Source organism: Brassica napus, assembly GCF_020379485.1.
Source record: "Brassica napus cultivar Da-Ae chromosome C9 unlocalized genomic scaffold, Da-Ae chrC09_Random_47, whole genome shotgun sequence".
NCBI lineage: Eukaryota > Viridiplantae > Streptophyta > Magnoliopsida > Brassicales > Brassicaceae > Brassica > Brassica napus.
Genome location: NW_026014404.1, coordinates 1 through 6,853, shown reverse-complemented (window position 1 = coordinate 6,853; position 6,853 = coordinate 1). Strand labels below are relative to the sequence as shown.

The window sequence follows — 6,853 nt, the reverse complement described above, 5'->3', positions numbered from 1 at the left end:
TGTGGACGCTCTATGGAGCCTCAAAAGGTCCCTTTTATTAGTAATGATTATATTGTATATTTACTTATTATTGTTTAAAGCAATGTTTCTATTTCTTATATTGTTTATTTTCTTATTATATATTTTCCTTATATTGCAAATTTACTTATTATTTATTTTCTATTTTTGGTAATAATGCCACGTGTCATCTTTCGGGAGAATTTTTTTCGCTGATGTGGACGCTCTATGGAGCCTCAAAAGGTCCCTGCAATATTTCTATTATTATATTGTATATTTACTTATTATTTTTTTTCTTATATTGTATATTTACTTATTATTGTTTAATGCAATGTTTATATTTCTTATATTGTTTATTTGCTTATTATATATTTTTTCTTATATTGCAAATTTACTTATTATTTATTTTCTATTTTTGGTAATAATGCCACGTGTCATCTTTCGGAGAATTTTTTTCGCTGATGTGGACGCTCTATGGAGCCTTACGATATATATCTAATGTAATATTTTATTTTTTATACTATATTTGCTTATTATTTTTTATTTTATTTTATATTATTTATTCTAATATTACGATAAATATTTAATTTAATATTTATATTTCTTATATTGTGTATTTAGTTATTATTTATTATACTATACATTTTTCAGATATATCTTCAATTTAGTTTTTTTATTTCTTAATTATATATTTACTTATTATTTATTTTCCTTATATTGTATATTTACTTATTATTGTTTGATGCAATGTTTCTATTTCTTATATTGTTTAGTTACTTATTATTTATTTTTCCTTATATTGCAAATTTAGTTATTATTTATTTTCTATTTTTGAAATAATAATGCCACGTGTCATCTTTCGGGAGAAATTTTTTTCGCTGATGTGGACGCTCTATGGAGCCTCAAAAGTTCTCTTTTATTAGTAAGGATTATATTGTATATTTACTTATTATTGTTTAAAGCAATGTTTCTATTTCTTATATTGTTTATTTTCTTATTATATATTTTTCCTTATATTGCAAATTTACTTATTATTTATTTTCTATTTTGGTAATAATGCCACGTGTCATCTTTCGGGAGAATTTTTTTCGCTGATGTGGACGCTCTATGGAGCCTCAAAAGTCCCTGCAATATTTCTATTTATTATATTGTATATTTACTTATTATTTATTTTTTTCTTATATTGTATTTTTACGTATTATTTTTAATGCAATGTTTATATTTCTTATATTGTTTATTTGCTTATTATATATTTTTTCTTATATGGCAAATTTACTTATTATTTATTTTTATTTTTGGTAGCAATGCCACGTGTCATCTTTCGGGATAATTTTTTCGATGATGTGGACGCTCTATGGAGCCTTACGATATATATCTAATGTAATATTTTATTTCTTATATACTATATTTGCTTATTATTTTTTATTTTATTTTATATTTATTTATTCTAATATTACGATAAATATTTAATTTAATATTTCTATTTTAATATTGTGTATTTAGTTATTATTTATTATACTATACATTTTTCAGATATATGTTCAATTTAGTTTTTATTTCTTAATTATATATTTACTTATTATTATTTTCCTTATATTGTATATTTACTTATTATTGTTTAATGCAATGTTTCTATTTCTTATATTGTTTATTTACTTATTATTTATTTTTCCTTATATTGCAAATTTAGTTATTATTTATTTCTATTTTTGAAATAATAATGTCACGTGTCATCTTTCGGGAGAAATTTTTTTCGCTGATGTGGACGCTCTATGGAGCCTCAAAAGGTCCCTGCAATATTTCTATTTATTATATTGTATATTTTTATTATTTTTTTTTCTTAGATTGTATATTTACTTATTATTGTTTAATGCAATGTTTCTATTACTTATATGTTTATTTATTTATTATATATTTTTTTCTTATATTGCAAATTTGCTTGTTATTTATTTTTATTTTTGGTAATAATGCCACGTGTCATCTTTAGGAAGCTGTATTTTTCGCTGATGTGGACGCTCTACGGAGCCTCAAAATGTCCATTTTATTAGTATAGATTAGTTGAGTTAGTGAACTTTCAAAACAGCACCCTCTATTTCATTATTGTAAAACATATACCCCCATCAAATCTTCATAGTTTTTCAATTAGATAGCAAAATTAATATGCTGGAACTTCAAATCGAATTTTACAAGCTAAACCCTGAACTTCTAAAAAAGGAACATAATCTATACGATATTTGCAGTTGTCGTCTTCGAGAGATCTAGCTCAACAGAAAGTAGGGCTACTCCGCTCTCTCCTCCCACGTCGTCACTGTCGGCTTTAGGTTTCGAAACGGCAGTGTTTTGCTTCGGAAGCAGCTTGCTCGAGCTGTAGTCGACTGATTTCCCCGGAAGATTTAGCCACGTGTATACAGACATGCCGGCAAGAGCTGCAACAGCACCGCAAATGCTTACGAAACCGGGGTCTGAGCCAAAGATAACGTAACCTCCAAGCAATATCACACATGTCTTGAATTGCCCTAATACTACATGGGACGTTGCCGAGGTTGCCCTGTTACAAATAAAACCAACTTAGCTACAAGAGGACTAGAGAGGTAGAGGCATATAAACTTAATTTAGCTAAACCAAAGTTTTATAAACCGGAACATAATTGATTTTAGCACCGGTTCACAACTTTTAGGCTCATCCCATACGGTTTAGGGTCATTAGGTTTTTGCTCTGTTCATAAATGATGATGACGGCAAAATGAAGCACAAGCAAACTATTAATTAAACTCAAGTTTATCTTTATAGCTAAGCAACTAACCCGAGAGCGAGTGCACCAGACCACTGGAGAAGAAAGCCAAGAAGGGCCGAGACGAGGATTGCAGAAGAGTTACCCCAATCCCATTTGAACAGCAAACTCCAGGTGGGTCAAGCCATGGCATGAGAGCCAATAAGAAGAAGACTGTAAACGGCGTCGTCTTCCACATCAATCTACGTACATTCAACAAAAAAAAAAAAGAGTGTATTATCTTTTAAGACACTTGTATTGCTTACACCTCAAGTAAAGCAAAAGGGGAGAGATTCTTACGCTAATGCAGTCCAGTTAGCTTGTTGTTGAAGATTAGACCAGAGGATCTTATTGATGGCACTTGGGATAATCCAAGCAACAGCAACCAATGCACCAAACAAATTGAATTCCAGATCGGTTACTGTCGCGATGGCCACGCCTAGAGACACTACGGCTAATGCCATAACCTATAAGAGAGAACAAACCCTAAAAATGTAATGAGAGCATAATAACGTCATACAAAATCAAGCAAAAACCTTTGTGGAAGAAAGGGTTTTCTTGAAGAGAACAAACTCGGCAAGGACAATGGTTGGTGTCACAGCGATCTTAGCCATCTGGTAGAATCCAACACTGGATGGACAAAAGCAAAAGCTTTCAAGTGTGAGGTAAGAAGAGAAAACAGAGCAGATTCTCTTTATATCCATCAAAAGGCAAAAGGTCAAGTCTTGAAAATATGAATAATTGAATATTGATGCAAGATTGAGCAATGAACCTGTTGTGTTTGAGGCTGTATTGGCGAGACCAGAAGCAAAGGCCATGACAGCTCCAAGAGAGAAAAGAGAGGAGAAAGGTGTGGTCTTTGATGGAGGAGACATTGGAAGCAACGAGAGAGATTTGAAGAAAGCTAGAAGAATCCAAGCAACCGCATAGTGAATGAGCGTTAGAAAGATTGGAAAATTGAATCCAACTCTTCCATCACCTGCAAAAACAAGTTTAATAACAGAGAGAGAGACAAAGAAGAATTTCAGATTCAAAGAAGTGAGCTTTACAAGCTTATTGGCGAGGATGATTCCAACAGCAACAACGAAATTAAAAGACATGGCAACAACAGGGGCCGCAGAATCTCTGTTGTTGTCGTTTAGCTCCTTCTGATGTTTTGAGCTCATTGTATAAAGAGCTTCTGAGTTCTTCCAGAGCTCGTCCTACAAAGAGAATATATAAACAGATCAAAAAGGTGATTCATTTTCTTGAGAAGCAATTCATCAAACAGGTGATAAACATTAAATTCTCAGATCATTTAATGAACAATCTGATCAAACCATTTAAGATAACGTTTGAATAACACAGGCAATGTGAGGAGGATAAATTAAAGCAGCATTTTTAATCTCTGAATTTCAGAAAAATGTAAAATAAAAAGAAAGCAAATAGAAAATGGATGATGATGAGTGATTCACCTGCTTCTGCAGCATCACTGTCTTTCCTTTTGAGAAATTTCCTTGCATCTTTTACAAACAAGGAATCAACCAGACCCATCACACGCAAATATAAAAAAAAATGATAACTTTTTAACAATCCTCTGGGGATCGATGAATCAATCTCCGATTATTTCAATCCTTCTTATGAGACCCAGATCACATTTTCCATTTTTTGATTGCAGAAAATGAAAAAGATATAGCAGTTGCTTCAATACGCAGTTTCATTTAGCGTATCTTTCTAATTTTTTGAAAAATTATTTCATCTTTTGGATTCAATGTGATTGGTATGATTGTGTTCGGCTGAGGCAAGCGCCCTTATAGAGAGAGAAAGATGGAGAGGTAGATAGATATAGCAGTTGCTTCAATACGCAGTTTCATTTAGCGTATCTTTCTAATTTTTTGAAAATTATTTCATCTCGAAAACTAAGAAAAATAAGGGAATTTTCAGGGACGTTTGTTCCCTTTTGAGAAATTTGTCCACTTTGTGTATTGCCACGTGTCGGGATTGATGTACGTTCATTTGTTACCTCGTTTATCAAAATTATTCTTCAGCTTGGTACGAGTTTTTTTATCTTTCAATAGTATTGTTTTATTAGAATCCACATGCGATTACATACAAAATTTAATGGTCACTTTATTGATCGGGAACTCTCTCTAGCCAATAAAACTAGAAATATATTTAGGTGTGTCTTGTATAGTTGAATAGTATATATTTTTGACATTATTACCGATTTGATTACGAACATATCATGACTAGCTAGCCTATATACTGTTCGTTAACTAACTATATTTGGATATAGGTTGTACTGTTTTGAGATAGCAAAATATTTGTTGAGGACCTTGAGCTCAAGGTTTCTAACGGTCAAGCAGTAAAGAGAACCTTTAAAACTTTCATAATTAAAGAAAAATAAGCTGTACCGTTTGAATTTGCTGTTGCTTTAAAGTTGAGGGTTGGTTACGTCACTACAAGAAAACAGCGGTATTCTGACGGACATTCCGACGGAAAATGAAATCCTCGGAATTTCCCGAGGAAATTCCGAGGAAATTTCGAGGAAACCCAAAATTGGGTTTCCTCGGAATTTCCTCGGAATATACCGACGGAATTCCGAGAGGAAACATCAATCCGTCGGAATATTCCGAGGAAATTCCGAGGAAAAATGTGTTCCTCGGAAAAAACCGACGGAATTCCGAGGAAACATCAATCCGTCGGAATATATTCCGAGGAAATTCCGAGGAAATATTATAGGGATTTTACAAAATTCCGAGGAAATTCCGACGAACTAGTGATCGATCGATGCGTTTTTGGACATATACCCATCGATCGATCACATTGTTACGCTTTGGTCCATCTTAGTGATCGATCGATGCGTTTTTGGACATAAATCCATCGATCGATCCGTTTATAAAAAACCTCAAACACTAGTTCCTCGGAATTTCCTCGGAATATTCCGAGGAAATTCCGAGGAACACTTGATATCCTCAATCGATCGATGGGATAATCTCATCGATCGATCACATTCTTACGGCCCGGTGCATCTACGTGATCGATCGATGCGTTTTTGAATATATATACATCGATCGATGAGTTTATAAAAAAAAATTGACGTTTTGAAACCCCAAACACTAGTTCCTCGGAATTTCGTCGGAATATTCCGAGGAAATTCCGAGGAAGAAGAGGGTTTCCTCGGAATTCCCTCGGAATATTCCGAGGAAATTCCGAGGAAATAGGGTTTTTAAACCGAAAACAACGTTTTGCGGTTTGAATAACACCTATATAACCCTTATTAAGGGTCTTACGTTCATTATGAAGTCAAAAATTTGTTCCTTACCCTATAATAAACACTTTTCCGATTGTATGAACGAAATCCCCACAACATAAGAGAAACACTTATACACTTTAATGAACGGTAAAGGGAATACTTACAATTCGTTTTGAAATTTTTTATTTCATGGTTTATGCTCATCTATACAAAGAATCCTCAATGGTATGCATTACAATTGTATAAGAAATGAAATACGGCAAAAAAATTGATGTTTTGAAACCCCAACACTAGTTCCTCGGTATTTCCTCGGAATATTCCGAGGAAATTCCGAGGAACACTTGATATCCTCAATCGATCGATGGGATAATCTCATCGATCGATCACATTCTTACGGCCGGTGCATCTACGTGATCGATCGATGCGTTTTTGAATATATATACATCGATCGATGCGTTTATAAAAAAAAAAATTGACGTTTTGAAAACCCAAACACTAGTTCCTCGGGATTTCCTCGGAATATTCCGAGGAATTCCGAGGAACAATATAAAAATAGAAATACATGCACAGGATATTTTTTTCCTCGAATTAATGAAAATATCCGAGGAAATTCCGACGGATATTTAAGTGGCCGTCGGAATTTCCTCGGAATATTTTCATTTAACCGGGCAAACAAGCCGCCAAATATTCGCGAAAATTGAAATTGAAATACTGAGGGAATTCCGACGGAAATATCCGTCGGACCCAAGGTTTTATAAACTTGAACCGCCTTCTTCCCAATTTCTCGCTTCTTCCCCATTTCTCTCTTCTTCCTCTTCCGGCGTCTCTCTCTCCTTCCGGCGTCTCCACCTT

General features: G+C 33.4%; 1 pseudogene; it reads right to left on the bottom strand.

The window, feature by feature from the left end:
• Nucleotides 1-2,122: 2,122 nt before the first annotated feature.
• LOC125595120 lies at nt 2,123-4,602 on the bottom strand (annotated as a pseudogene).
• Nucleotides 4,603-6,853: the final 2,251 nt, after the last annotated feature.